The sequence below is a fragment of the Diachasma alloeum genome, unplaced genomic scaffold (genome assembly GCF_001412515.2).
Source record: "Diachasma alloeum isolate Michigan unplaced genomic scaffold, Dall2.0 Dall_scaffold_00747, whole genome shotgun sequence".
In the NCBI taxonomy this organism is placed as follows: Eukaryota; Metazoa; Arthropoda; class Insecta; order Hymenoptera; family Braconidae; genus Diachasma; species Diachasma alloeum.
In genome coordinates this window covers 26,677-43,242 of record NW_021680877.1, presented here as the reverse complement: position 1 = coordinate 43,242, position 16,566 = coordinate 26,677, and positions in this window count along the sequence as shown.

Sequence of the window (16,566 nt, the reverse complement as noted above, 5' to 3'; positions counted from 1 at the left end):
AGTAGGCGTTGAAAAAGTATTCTCAGGTGTTCGCGATGTTGTTCTTCGTTGTCCGATGTTACCAAAATGTCATCTATGTATGGAAACAGAAATGGTAGATCGCGTGTCATTTCATCTATTAGGCATTGAAAGGTTTGAGCCGCGTTCCTGAGGCAGAAAGTCATGTACAGAAATTCAAAAAGTCCAAAAGGCGTGATTATCGTGGTTTTTTGGATGTCCTCAGGTGCAACTGGAATTTGATTAAACGCTTTGACCAGATCTATGGTAGAGAAAATTGTTTTGCCGTACAAGTTGGCAACAAAATCCTCTAAATAACGAACAGGGTACTTATCTGGTATAGTTCTGTCGTTGAGTACGCGGTAATCTCCGCATGATCACCATTCGCCGTTCTTTTTCGGGGCCAAATGGAGCGGAGATGACCAAGGACTTTCACATCTCCTTGCAGTTACCAGATTTAACATGCTCGAAAATTCAACATGCGCGATTTTGAGTTTATCTGGCGCCAAACGGTGCGCTCTGCAGGAGATAGGTGGTCCCGGTGTCGTTCTAATGTGGTGGAGAGTAGAGTGCTCCGTGTTTCTGAGCAGTCCCTCTGGTTTCGCTATTGCCGGGAATTCTTTCAGGATGGACGCGAGTAGTATAGTAAGGCCGGTTCTGGATACAAAACGTCCAAAACGACCCATCTGAGAATGGCGAACGGGGGGGGGGGGATTTGATATTGTGAGTTGGAAAGAGTGGGTTGTGATCGCACCCCCCCCCAATGTTTATCAGTGGACACGTACGCATTGTATAAACAATCGTGATCGACCTTGATACCGCTTAGTGGATCGCTGGAGAGTTGAATCGATGTCGAATGCAATCGCACTGAATGAAAAAACAAAGTTCCCAGAGAATTTTCAAATGTTTTATCGTTTTTGGGAATAATAATAATTTCAGAAAAATGTATTGATCAGGAATATGGTAGAGATGATTTTTTCTCAATATTTGATATGCAGTGTTTGGAGGTGAGTTGTGGCGGAGCGTTTATGTTTATCGGCCGTCACGTGTGCGTAAACAAAACTTCTCCCCACAGCGCTCGGTGAATCGTTGAAGAATAAGAAATCTAACTGCATGTGTAATTTTCATATTAACATAGAAAAATGATTCTCCATAGACAAATGTTCATTATTGTTTGAATGAATAGTAAAAAAAAAATCCTTCTATTTAATTATGCACAAGTTGTCTGTCCGATTATTACAAAAGTTTCACTTATTTGTTTACATGAAGGCATGTGCGAGTCTGTCAGCTGAGCGGGGCGGCAATGATCGCTGGTGGATAAAAGTGTGAAGTCGAGATGAAACAACGTCGATTCAATATATATATGCGATTGAGAGGATTTATCAATGCGAAATAAAGCAGACTGTATATTCCACCAATTAGAGAGAGAAGATGTGGCTCCAAGAGTGTGTGAACACCTGAAATTATTCTTTGTTGAAGGAATAGATGAATGACACATTATTAATTAAAAAAAAATGCACTTTATCAAATTTGAAATTTCAGATTATATTTTTTAAAAGATGAAAATGGGAAGATACATAATTAATCGATGATGATGAGGAACAACAATATTTTACATAATTTAATTTGTGGAATGTCAGTATTCAGTCAAAAAAAATTTCATTGAAATCACTTTCTTTGGTTTTGAGATTTTGGTAATTGTCTTCGACCCACTTTTTCAAACGATACACATTGGCCAAAGCACAGTGGATTTTCTGATCACGTGTGTTGATGTTCTGATGGATTTTCCGATGAGAACAGTCTTTGATATTGTAGTTGCCAATGTTTGGACAATTGTAATCATCCAAATTTATGAGTACATGTGACTTTCCCACCAGTTTCTCCAAGTCTGTGATTTTCTCTAACCCTTTCACATAAATTTTTGTTTGTTTCTTCAAGAAACTGTCAAAAACTTTCCCAATATCATTGTAATCACATTCACCAGTATTCCACAATATTCCATGATGATTACGCGTCAGCCATCTGTTGGTTATTACATCCTGCGTCTCCAGATCACTCCAGGCACATGGTGGTTGGAAAACAATGTGGATATGAAACGAACTCTCATCAACTGGTGACTGAACTGACACTACACCCAACTCTTTCAAAACAAAATGTCCTCCTCTGCGGAATCCTTGAAAATCAATAATTAATTCCATGATGATATTCACTCGAAGATTAAAGAATGTCTATTGCCAATTTGTTCTCTGACAGGCAACAGAGGGAGAAGGACCCCCTCTTATACACTCCATGCACTGTCATTGGTTATCCCCCCACCTTCATCTGATTTTCAACTTTTTATGTCTCGCCATCAAAAATAAAGTTGAAAGAGACCTCATCCGAAGAGGTATCACTGCTATCAACGTTGAATACGCTCACCACATGGTCATCTTCTACCCCATCTTCCCCCTCATCGTCCCTCATTGGACTCACATAAACCTCTGGCACCCTCGCTCCATCTGCTTGCTCCATCGCTCTCATCTCCTCCAACGTTTCTATATCTGCACTGCTTCCTACCTCATTGCATGAGTCACATTCAGGGGAAGTTTTACCCTCACATGAGCTGCAATCAGGAGATGTTCCCTCATCTGCCATAGGTCCCTGGACGAAGACGTACACATCGTCTTTTTTAACCAGAATAGTACGCACACCAACAAACGATAGATAAACATCGGTGATGCCATCCATTTCCTCAATAGCCCTCATGATGTGTGTCAACAACGTTGGCATGGGCAATTGCATGAACCATTTGAAGGGTATGAGGACATTCTCTAGGATACGATGATAGGCCTCATCCATATTCCATGTTGCAACATCCTCAAAGGATGTATACGATTTCTCACATATCTCAAAATCTATATGATGCGACATTTTGTCTATTGAACACGTAAATTGATAACTTTCACAAATAACTTTTTCAAATGAATGTAAAAATCCTGTTTCTTCTGTTCAAACTGAGTGAATAATAATTACGATGTGGTACTATCGAAATTCAATGGTGAACTGACGATGTTTACGAGAGTTTATACAAGCTGATCTCATATGAGGAGAGGGAGGATGGGGTTTCAAAGAATCCAAGTATACCGAACGTGGTGCAGTGATTTTGTATATATTATCAACGTCGATACTGGCATAGAGGGCACTCTGCTATTGGTGGAGGCGTTGGACTGAGTGGTATTGTACCCAATGAAGACCAATGCGTGCGACAATAGCGTAAACCAGCGATGCTTGGATCTCTCTTCATCATCTCTGGCAATTTCTCCCAAGCTGCATCAACAGTGTCCTTGGCAACGGTTGCAATGAAGTGTTTGGGGAGATAAGAAATTTCCTGGCTTGTCAACGAATTCAAATGTTGATTTTCACAAAACTTTTTCAAAGATTTTTCTAGAGACCCAGCTTCATATCTAGCGTACCATTTTTTTAAGCGCACCACATTATCCACCGCACAATAGTAGTGGACAGGACTTCCATCATAAAGGCTATGATGATATGTACACTTTTTTTCCTCCTTCAGGTAATTCAGAACTGGACAACCAAGATCGTTCAAATCGTCAACTGGTATATCTCTCTTGAGGATCCGATCCACCCACTTCTTCTTCTCAGCACCTTGGACGTAGATGTGTGGGACATACTCCACCATACGATTGACAAAATCACTTAATCCCTGGTACTCAATATCGCCGGGAGTTTCCCAGTGCAGCCCGTGATGATGACGTGACAACCACTGATTTGTTTCCTTATATTTAGGTAGCAAATCATCCCATTTGCGAGGTGGGTCCACCAGAGCCCAGTCATGGAGAAAATTTCCATGTTCATTAACTTCCAATGCAGATATTGCGAATTCTTTCACAATGAACTGATTTCCAATATCTTTAAAACCCTCAATATCAATAACTACCGCCATAGTGCTGTTGTTCAGATGCGAAACTGACTGAGATCACCCCTCTATCTTCATGTCTTTATGCATTGTCATTTAGCATCATGGCGGATCGGTTGAAATTAGCCCTCTCCACACGTTTCTGCTGGAGGGGTAGATGAAGCGTTGTCTCGAGACAGTCACGTTTTTACAATATTAATTTAATAATTTTTGTTATTGTCTGGCCAACTCGCAATGATGAAGTCTGTCAGATGGAATTCGAGGAAAAAAAAACTTTTTAAACATCACAGAGGGTGAATACCTCTCTTGCGAGCGCAAACCGTTGTCGATTTTTCCGCGAAGAATTTTTCAGTTGACTTTCTTAGAAATATAATGATGCAATCGGCGGCACCCTTGTGGAATGATCTCAGAGGGCGCAAGCTACACCCCAACATGAAAGAGTCACGTTTTCATAATATTAATTCAATATCCGTTATGGTGGAATGATTACATTCCATAGTGTGTCTGGTTAGCATTTCTACTGGTCCATGGTACGATGACCGTTGGACAAAATGACGGTTAAACAAAATGGCGGTTGTGGTGGGGGTATGCCAAAAGCGATCTCTGACGTATGAGATCTGGTGGCTTTATAAGCAGCCCCCCAGACCCACTGTTCGGTACATTCCGATTCAACGAGCTAAGGTGCATAGTGCTCTTCTTTTGTGTGATGTCTGATCACGAAATAATTTCAACTTTAGAAATCGTTACAGTTCGTCAATTCATTCAAAATATGAAATTCACCGAGAGATTTAAGAGAAATGTGGAGAACGAGACCATCGAATCAATTCTCTCTGCAGAGTCAGATGACTCTGACAACGAGAGCTCCACTGATGGTGAGTTGGTAGTTGGGCTGATAGACCTTTCCGGAACATCTTCGTCTGAAGTGAATAGTGAGACAGGTGATACAACTACTTGGGATTCAGTTTTCAATGAAATACTTGTTCCACAATCATCTGGAAGTGGTGGTGGGACAGCGGCTTCGGACACATCTGAGTCACCAATGGAGCCTGACTCAACAATTGATATGGAAGAAGTGCACGATCCAATGGTCATTCCTGAGGATCCACAGAATACCGCTGAGGTGGCTATCACGATCCCCGAGTCACCTGAGAGCCTTGAGTCAGTAGAGGGAGGGAGGTTTGGATGTACCTCCCGAGGTAGCAGAGCAGGATGATTCAGCTGTTCCTATGATTCACGATCCAATAGAGGAGAGTCCAATCATGTCTGGTGTTTCAGACTCTCCAGAGAGCCCAGAGCCAGCTGAGAGAGGACCAACTCTGCCTATTATTCCAGACTCACCGGAGAGCCCGGAGCCAGCAGAGAAAGGCCCAGCAGTGCCTACTATCCCGGACTCGTCAGAGAGTCCAGAGCCAGCAGAGAAGGGTTCACTTGATATCTCAAACCCTCCAGAGGTTGACACGCTGGAGAAAAACTCACCCATCATTCCAGAGAGCTCTGAATCAGTGGAAAAAGACTCACCTGTCATCCCAGAGATACTCGAGAACTCAGAATCTGGAGAAACATCAGAGACTCTTGCACCGGGAGTGGAACCAGTTGTGATTCCAGAGGATCCTGGGACTGCACAACCAGGCTCAGCTCCAAAGTGCACTACAGGATCGGATGATGACTCAGACGATGATGAAGAACTGGTGAAAATTCTCGTGCCTAAAGAATGGGGTGAGGAGCTGTCTGAGAAGGCATTGAAGAAAAAGCTGAGAGGAGTTATCAACAGACATTTCAAAGTTGGTGGCACTTTCGTCACGATTGGTGATGTACGAGCTAAATTATGGTTTTGTCCTCACGGCCACGTCTACTTTCGTCCAATGAGCCATTTCAAGTTTCCTGAGAGATTGCCTGCCAACATCGAAATTCGTCACAAGGTAAATTTCTGATAATCATCACCAAAATCAATGGACTCAATGAAGAAAATGTATTGATAAATTGTTTTTCTCATTTATCTGTTCCAGTTGTAAACGATTCTGACATTCCAAGAGGGGAAAAAAAAAACTGCTTTTGCTGTATGACGAGAAGATGGGACAATTGCTTATGCTACGAGAAAACATTTTTTCATGATGTTTAATTATTCCATAATAATAATTCCACATTACGAGTATAAAACTCATTTTATATTATGTGCGCGAGTGTGAATTATCATTTATTTTTTCATTATTATTCGAAATTAACAATATCTTTCTCGATGTATTGAATAAAAACAAAAAAATTGAATTGAGTATCCTCATGGTTATTATCCAGCATCTCCACAATCCTCCTTTATCCCAAAACGTAAACACTCGAGTGTAGGCGCCAGACGCACCAGACAACTGCGAGAGGAGGAAAGTGGGAAGTGGGAAGTGTGTGTGGAGCGTGTAACGCTGCTCTTCTTCATTACGTCTCCGGTCGTCTGAGATACAGTCCGATTGTGTGTTAGCAAAAGTTTAAAGTCGATGTAAGTATTAGATATTGAAAGTGGTTGTTCAAAAGTGCAATGTAGTTTGTGATTGCTCAGTGTACATAGTGTGTGTACTAATTATTGTACTGTTTTTTTTTAATAATGAAAATGCAGAATTATCCCTTCCCAGACCCAGATCTCAGGGGTGAGGTTGAGGATGAGGATTATGCGATAAAAATGTTACGCATCGAGCTGGTTCCCAGAAGTGTAGATGGCAGGTCCATTGCCCGTGGAGTGCTGAACCACTCTGTTTACAAGTACGGGAATTTGGATAGGTAGTTTTTAAATAAATCGTATCACACAATTATTTAGTTGAACACTGGATATTGATTATATTACTTGTTTGATATATTTGGTTTTGTTTAACAACAAAAGAGTTTGATATTGGAAATATCTAATCAGTTTGACGTTCAAGACGTATCTGCCTCTTAACACTACTCTCAAAATCACTTGAGAGTCAAAGCTCACCCTGGTTCGGGAATCGGTTGGCTAACGATGTTATCTCCGGGACATCGCTTCAGGCACCGGCCAGGGGAGTGAAACGTGGACCCTCTGTCGAGCAGTCCGTCCTGTTCGCCGACAACGAGTATCCCAGGAAGAGGACTCCGGTTCAGGCGGATGCTGCAGACTCCACCAACGAGGGAAACGCCGCAGAACATCATCAAAACCGATGTAGATTAGGGACGACCTCAGTAGATTCTATAGAAATAGAGTCAGATTTTGATGAAAGTAATTATGGAGATATTTTAGTAAATGAAGTCAAACAAACGGACAAACAAACAGTACCCCCTAAACCATTTCCCACTATTTTCCACTCCAAGGATCACCTCTACATGCGAAAAGACAATTTAATCAATTTTATTCCTCTCGATTTCAATATCACATCCCCAATAGGTTTGGAATTGCTTGATAAGAATTTCTTCTCTTTGGAAAAATTGAAAAATAATGTTATTCGGTTAGGTGATGCAGTAACTTATCGCACTGATAAAGAACATCTCGTTTTCCATTTGGTTACTCGTGAAAAATCTGATAGTAATTCCACACTGGAAGGCCTCGAAAATGCTTTGAAATCTCTGAAAAGGTTGATTTTGGATAATAATATCGAGAAAAAATTCAGTATCGCAACAAATGATCCAGAATTGAGTTCATTCGAATGGCCGGAAGTAGGAGCTCTTCTCAAAAATATTTTCAATAGTTCCGAGTTTGTGATAACGGTTTGTACAGGTGAAATCGAAACCCCTCCTCTTTCTGAACGAGAAAAAATTATTAGAGAGCATCATGATTCAGTAGCAGGCGGACATCGAGGTGTTACAAAAGTCTATCGTAGTACCCGTGAAAATTATTACTGGCCTAAGATGGGTAAACAAATTCCTGACGTCATTCGCTTTTGTGACAGTAAGTTGTCAAAGGAACAAAAATCCTCGCTAAGGAAACGAAACAACCGATGCGTATAACAGATACTCCTAAAAGAGTTTTCGAGAAAATCCAAATCGATATCGTAGGACCTCTCCCAAAGACCGTTAAAAACAATCGTTATTTGTTGACTATCCAGGATAACTTGACGAAATATTCAGACGCCATTCCCCTATCCTCGATTGATTCAGTCTCCGTCGCTTCCGCTCTAGCCGAGCAATTCATCAGTCGTTTCGGATGTCCTAGGACTATCCACACAGACCAGGGGAGTAACTTCGTCAGTCAAGTCATGAAAAATGTTTGCAAAATCTTTCGAATTCAGAGGATCCACCCAGAATCGCTAGGTTCATTGGAGCGTGCTCATCGTGTATTCGTGGATTATTTGAAGCATTATTGTAAGAAGAATAATTGGGATGATTGGATCCGTTTCGGGATGTTTGCTTATAATACTTCAGTCTATGAAGCTACAGGTTTTACTCCTCATCAGCTCGTGTTTGGTGTTGAAGCTATTATTCCGTCAGAATTTGCGAAAGAAAAGGTGCCTCGGACATTCGTCCAATATCTCAATGATCTTTTTGTTAGGATAACTACCACTCAGGCGACTGCATGGGAAAATTTAGAAAAGGCTAAAGAGAAATGTAAAATGTACTACGACAAAAATGTTAATGCACGACAATTCCATGTAGGCGATCATGTTTATTTAAAGAAAGAACCCAAAACATCGAAGTTTGATTATAGTTGGATGGGGCCTTACGAGATAATAGGTGTGTACGGGAAATCAAATGCGGAGATCGCTCTTGAAAAGATTAGAAGAAAGATCGTATACACGAATAAATTGAAATTAGCTTTTGTTAGGCCTGATACTCCTGAAAAGAAAGATGATTGAAATAAGAAAATATTGTAATCCATTGATGATAAATAATATGATGCTATTGATAAATGATATGATAGTAACGACAATCAGTAACGTTGATGAGAGTTGAAAGTAAAAAGCTGTTTCATTAGGAAACATCTTTTTGAATAAGGAGGAAAGTGTCGCGTAAACTGCTAGTAGCGACTTAGGGTCCCTAGAATAGTCACCATATTTACTAAAATGTATAGGATAGTCGCTTGAGCCAATGGGAATGGCTCCCTCACCTTTCTGGATTTCATTTTTGAAGTTGAAGTGATTTTGAGAGTAGTGTTAAGAGGCAGATACGTCTTGAACGTCAAACTGATTAGATATTTCCAATATCAAACTCTTTTGTTGTTAAACAAAACCAAATATATCAAACAAATAATATAATCAATATCCAGTGTTCAACTAAATAATTGTGTGATACGATTTATTTAAAAACTACCTATCCAAATTCCCGTACTTGTAAACAGAGTGGTTCAGCACTCCACGGGCAATGGACCTGCCATCTACACTTCTGGGAACCAGCTCGATGCGTAACATTTTTATCGCATAATCCTCATCCTCAACCTCACCCCTGAGATCTGGGTCTGGGAAGGGATAATTCTGCATTTTCATTATTAAAAAAAAACAGTACAATAATTAGTACACACACTATGTACACTGAGCAATCACAAACTACATTGCACTTTTGAACAACCACTTTCAATATCTAATACTTACATCGACTTTAAACTTTTGCTAACACACAATCGGACTGTATCTCAGACGACCGGAGACGTAATGAAGAAGAGCAGCGTTACACGCTCCACACACACTTCCCACTTCCCACTTTCCTCCTCTCGCAGTTGTCTGGTGCGTCTGGCGCCTACACTCGAGTGTTTACGTTTTGGGATAAAGGAGGATTGTGGAGATGCTGGATAATAACCATGAGGATACTCAATTCAATTTTTTTGTTTTTATTCAATACATCGAGAAAGATATTGTTAATTTCGAATAATAATGAAAAAATAAATGATAATTCACACTCGCGCACATAATATAAAATGAGTTTTATACTCGTAATGTGGAATTATTATTATGGAATAATTAAACATCATGAAAAAATGTTTTCTCGTAGCATAAGCAATTGTCCCATCTTCTCGTCATACAGCAAAAGCAGTTTTTTTTTCCCCTCTTGGAATGTCAGAATCGTTTACAACTGGAACAGATAAATGAGAAAAACAATTTATCAATACATTTTCTTCATTGAGTCCATTGATTTTGGTGATGATTATCAGAAATTTACCTTGTGACGAATTTCGATGTTGGCAGGCAATCTCTCAGGAAACTTGAAATGGCTCATTGGACGAAAGTAGACGTGGCCGTGAGGACAAAACCATAATTTAGCTCGTACATCACCAATCGTGACGAAAGTGCCACCAACTTTGAAATGTCTGTTGATAACTCCTCTCAGCTTTTTCTTCAATGCCTTCTCAGACAGCTCCTCACCCCATTCTTTAGGCACGAGAATTTTCACCAGTTCATCATCATCGTCTGAGTCATCATCCGATCCTGTAGTGCACTTTGGAGCTGAGCCTGGTTGTGCAGTCCCAGGATCCTCTGGAATCACAACTGGTTCCACTCCCGGTGCAAGAGTCTCTGATGTTTCTCCAGATTCTGAGTTCTCGAGTATCTCTGGGATGACAGGTGAGTCTTTTTCCACTGACTCAGAGCTCTCTGGAATGATGGGTGAGTTTTTCTCCAGCGTGTCAACCTCTGGAGGGTTTGAGATATCAAGTGAACCCTTCTCTGCTGGCTCTGGACTCTCTGACGAGTCCGGGATAGTAGGCACTGCTGGGCCTTTCTCTGCTGGCTCCGGGCTCTCCAGTGAGTCTGGAATAATAGGCACAGTTGGTCCTCTCTCAGCTGGCTCTGGGCTCTCTGGAGAGTCTGAAACACCAGACATGATTGGACTCTCCTCTATTGGATCGTGAATCATAGGAACAGCTGAATCATCCTGCTCTGCTACCTCGGGAGGTACATCCAAACCTCCCTCCCTCTACTGACTCAAGGCTCTCAGGTGACTCGGGGACCGTGATAGCCACCTCAGCGGTATTCTGTGGACCCTCCGGAATGACCATTGGATCGTGCACTTCTTCCATATCAATTGTTGAGTCAGGCTCCATTGGTGACTCAGATGTGTCCGAAGCCGCTGTCCCACCACCACTTCCAGATGATTGTGGAACAAGTATTTCATTGAAAACTGAATCCCAAGTAGTTGTATCACCTGTCTCACTATTCACTTCAGACGAAGATGTTCCGGAAAGGTCTATCAGCCCAACTACCAACTCACCATCAGTGGTGCTCTCGTTGTCAGAGTCATCTGACTCTGCAGAGAGAATTGATTCGATGGTCTCGTTCTCCACATTTCTCTTAAATCTCTCGGTGAATTTTTTGAATGAATTGACGAACTGTAACGATTTCTAAAGTTGAAATTATTTCGTGATCAGATATCACACAAAAGAAGAGCACTATGCACCTTAGCTCGTTGAATCGGAATGTACCGAACAGTGGGTCTGGGGGGCTGCTTATAAAGCCACCAGATCTCATACGTCAGAGATCGCTTTTGGCATACCCCCACCACAACCGCCATTTTGTTTAACCGTCATTTTGTCCAACGGTCATCGTACCATGGACCAGTAGAAATGCTAACCAGACACACTATGGAATGTAATCATTCCACCATAACGGATATTGAATTAATATTATGAAAACGTGACTCTTTCATGTTGGGGTGTAGCTTGCGCCCTCTGAGATCATTCCACAAGGGTGCCGCCGATTGCATCATTATATTTCTAAGAAAGTCAACTGAAAAATTCTTCGCGGAAAAATCGACAACGGATTGCGCTCGCAAGAGAGATATTCACCCTCTGTGATGTTGAAAACGTTTTTTTTTTCTTCCGTCTGACAGACTTCATCATTGCGAGTTAACCAGACAATAACGAAAATTATTAAATTAATATTGTAAAAACGTTACTGTCTCGAGACAACGCTTCATCTACCCCTCCAGCAGAAACGTGTGGAGAGGGCTAATTTCAACCGATCCGCCATGATGCTAAATGACAATGCATAAAGACATGAAGATAGAGGGGTGATCTCAGTCAGTTTCGCATGTGAACAACAGCACTATGGCGGTAGTTATTGATATTAAGGGTTTTAAAGATATTGGAAATCAGTTCATTGTGAAAGAATTCGCAATATCTGCATTGGAAGTTAATGAACATGGAAATTTTCTCCATGACTGGGCTCTGGTGGACCCACCTCGCAAATGGGATGATTTGCTACCTAAATATAAGGAAACAAATCAGTGGTTGTCACGTCATCATCACGGGCTGCACTGGGAAACTCCCAGCGATATTGAGTGCCAGGGATTAAGTGATTTTGTCAATCGTATGGTGGAGTATGTCCCACACATCCACGTCCAAGGAGCTGGGAAGAAGAAGTGGGTGGATCGGATCCTCAAGAGAGATATATCACTTGACGATTTGAACGATCTTGGTTGTCCAGTTCTGAATTACCTGAAGGAGGAAAAAAAGTGTACATATCATCATAGCCTTTATGATGGAAGTCCTGTCCACTACTATTGTGCGGTGGATAATGTGGTGCGCTTAAAAAAATGGTACGCTAGATATGAAGCTGGGTCTCTAGAAAAATCTTTGAAAAAGTTTTGTGAAAATCAACATTTGAATTCGTTGACAAGCCAGGAAATTTCTTATCTCCCCAAACACTTCATTGCAACCATTGCCAAGGACACTGTTGATGCAACTTGGGAGAAATTGCCAGAGATGATGAAGAGAGATCCAAGCATCGCTGGTTTACGCTATTGTCGCACGCATTGGTCTTCGTTGGGTACAATACCACTCAGTCCAACGCCTCCACCAATAGCAGAGTGCCGTCTATGCCAGTATCGACGTTGATAATATATACAAAATCACTGCACCACGTTCGGTATACTTGGATTCTTTGAAACCCCATCCTCCCTCTCCTCATATGAGATCAGCTTGTATAAACTCTCGTAAACATCGTCAGTTCACCATTGAATTTCGATAGTACCACATCGTAATTATTATTCACTCAGTTTGTACAGAAGAAACAGGATTTTTACATTCATTTGAAAAAGTTATTTGTGAAAGTTATCAATTTACGTGTTCAATAGACAAAATGTCGCATCATATAGTGTGACGTATTTTCTTACCTCTGCGGACGGGGAAAAATACGCAGCCCTCAGCGACCAACAACGAAAAGAGAGTTGGGCGCCAGCACGGGTGAACCATGCAATTCAAACGACAAATCAAATCGACAATTACTCGAGACGAAAGAACAACCTCCGACAGCTCAGACAACCGCGGTGGCGGCTGGGTTCTCGATACAAATGGTTGTTCTGAAGTTTCCGAAATGACTTGGTTTTCTTATCTAACAAATTATCTAGAAAATGCAATAATCCGGGGAATAAATAATTTATTCAATAAACCCCCTTGTTCATTTCAATTCAAATCACCCCTCAGAAAATTAATAACACAAATATTCAACAAAAGCTAAAGACTCGATACACCAGAAAATACCTAACCAATGATTGGTCAAAATAATAAAATACTAGTCAATCAAAAGAATACGTTCAGTAAAAATTACGAAATCATGGATAAAGTCAAACTGTAGAAAAGACTAGCGAAAATAAAGTCAAATAATATCACTGAATGGGAGGTTAATTTTCCGATAGAATAAAATGTCAAAATATCCCAAATCGAAGAGGTGACTGACATCGACCGCGGCAACTGAAATTGCCTCGGAACAGACAATACAAAAGGTGACCGCAATCAAGGTCAGATACGAATCACTCGAGCGTTGACAAGACGCTACAATTTCAACTGCCGATGCGATGACGAAATGATACGACAACTTCAAATATCGAAAACAAAAGTAATTACCGAAAATTTCGAATATAAATGTAGTTATCAAAATTAGTTCAAAACTAAATACATTATTTGAAAGGATTTGTTCTACCGATTCCTCATCCGATCGGCAACCAAACCGTTGAAACGAGAGTCAAAATCCGTTCATAGAAACCACTGAATTTCCGAGAAAATCGAACATCTCAAATCACAATATAATATCAAAATCATACGTCCAAATTAAATTATACAAAAGAGCTAACCTCTGCCGAACAGACGATCAGAACTCGCCCCGAAAATCAAAAGACTCTAATGGCGTCACTTCGCCCGACGATAAGCGTCGTCAAAAAGCGAACGAGCGAATTCTAATCGTTGTCGATTTAACACAGATACAAAATAACATTTCTGGAACTCTTCTTCCGCTCACTACAATCTACAACGAGTCTAGTCCAGGAGCCAGGGCGAAAGATTCTCCAAAGACTTCAAATCCCCTAAACGCTGGTGTCCACAACAAGACGAATTGCTCCACCAGCAAGAGGTTCTCCACAGAACAACAGCTCGTTCGCAACCCAAACGAGAAGTGAGGCTAAAACCCACGCTTCTCCCATGCGTTCGGGACACTTCCCGCCAATCGAACCCCATGGGCCAGGGCCNAAGCATTAGTCAGACCTCCAAATAAACCCGTTTGACTCTCGCTTCGCAGTGATGACTTCTCGTCTGGATGGTAAATTTCACCGTTGAACGGTCGAAATAAAGTAACACGTTACAATAGATTTTGAGATGTGTGAGAAATCGTATACATCCTTTGAGGATGTTGCAACATGGAATATGGATGAGGCCTATCATCGTATCCTAGAGAATGTCCTCATACCCTTCAAATGGTTCATGCAATTGCCCATGCCAACGTTGTTGACACACATCATGAGGGCTATTGAGGAAATGGATGGCATCACCGATGTTTATCTATCGTTTGTTGGTGTGTGTACTATTCTGGTTAAAAAAGACGATGTGTACGTCTTCGTCCAGGGACCTATGGCAGATGAGGGAACATCTGATTGCAGCTCATGTGAGGGTAAAACTTCCCCCGAATGTGACTCATGCAATGAGGTAGGAAGCNTCATCACCGATGTTTATCTATCGTTTGTTGGTGTACGTACTATTCTGGTTAAAAAAGACGATGTGTATGAGGTAGGAAGCAGTGCAGATATAGAAACGTTGGAGGAGATGAGAGCGATGGAGCAAGCAGATGGAGCGAGGGTGCCAGAGGTTTATGTGAGTCCAATGAGGGACGATGAGGGGGAAGATGGGGTAGAAGATGACCATGTGGTGAGCGTATTCAACGTTGATAGCAGTGATACCTCTTCGGATGAGGTCTCTTTCAACTTTATTTTTGATGGCGAGACATAAAAAGTTGAAAATCAGATGAAGGTGGGGGGATAACCAATGACAGTGCATGGAGTGTATAAGAGGGGGTCCTTCTCCCTCTGTTGCCTGTCAGAGAACAAATTGGCAATAGACATTCTTTAATCTTCGAGTGAATATCATCATGGAATTAATTATTGATTTTCAAGGATTCCGCAGAGGAGGACATTTTGTTTTGAAAGAGTTGGGTGTAGTGTCAGTTCAGTCACCAGTTGATGAGAGTTCGCTTCATATCCACATTGTTTTCCAACCACCATGTGCCTGGAGTGATCTGGAGACGCAGGATGTAATAACCAACAGATGGCTGACGCGTAATCATCATGGAATATTGTGGAATACTGGTGAATGTGATTACAATGATATTGGGAAAGTTTTTGACAGTTTCTTGAAGAAACAAACAAAAATTTATGTGAAAGGGTTAGAGAAAATCACAGACTTGGAGAAACTGGTGGGAAAGTCACATGTACTCATAAATTTGGATGATTACAATTGTCCAAACATTGGCAACTACAATATCAAAGACTGTTCTCATCGGAAAATCCATCAGAACATCAACACACGTGATCAGAAAATCCACTGTGCTTTGGCCAATGTGTATCGTTTGAAAAAGTGGGTCGAAGACAATTACCAAAATCTCAAAACCAAAGAAAGTGATTTCAATGAAATTTTTTTGACTGAAAACTGACATTCCACAAATTAAATTATGTAAAATATTGTTGTTCCTCATCATCATCGATTAATTCTGATCTTCCAATTTTCATCTTTTAAAAAATATAATCTGAAATTTCAAATTTGATAAAGTGCATTTTTTTTAAATTAATAATGTGTCATTCATCTATTCCTTCAACAAAGAATAATTTCAGGTGTTCACACACTCTTGGAGCCACATCTTCTCTCTCTAATCGGTGGAATATACAGTCTGCTTTATTCCGCATTGATAAATCCTCTCAATCGCATATATATATTGAATCGACGTTGTTTCATCTCGACTTCACACTTTTATCCACCAGCGATCATTGCCGCCCCGCTCAGCTGACAGACTCGCACGTGCCTTCATGTAAACAAATAACTGAAACTTTTGGAATAATCGGACAGACGACTTGTGCATAATTAAATAGAAGGATTTTTTTTTTACTATTCATTCAAACAATAATGAACATTTGTCTATGGAGAATCATTTTTCTATGTTAATATGAAAATTACACATGCAGTTAGATTTCTTATTCTTCAACGATTCACCGAGCGCTGTGGGGAGAAGTTTTGTTTACGCACACGTGACGGCCGATAAACATAAACGCTCAGCCACAACTCACCTCCAAACACTGCATATCAAATTTTGAGAAAAAATCATTTCTACCATATTCCTAATCAATACATTTTCCTGAAATTATCATTATTCCCAAAAACGATAAAACATTTGAAAATTCTCTGGAAACTTCTTTTTTCATTCAGTGGGATTGCATTCGACATCGATTCAACTCTCCAGCGATCCACCAAGCGGTAT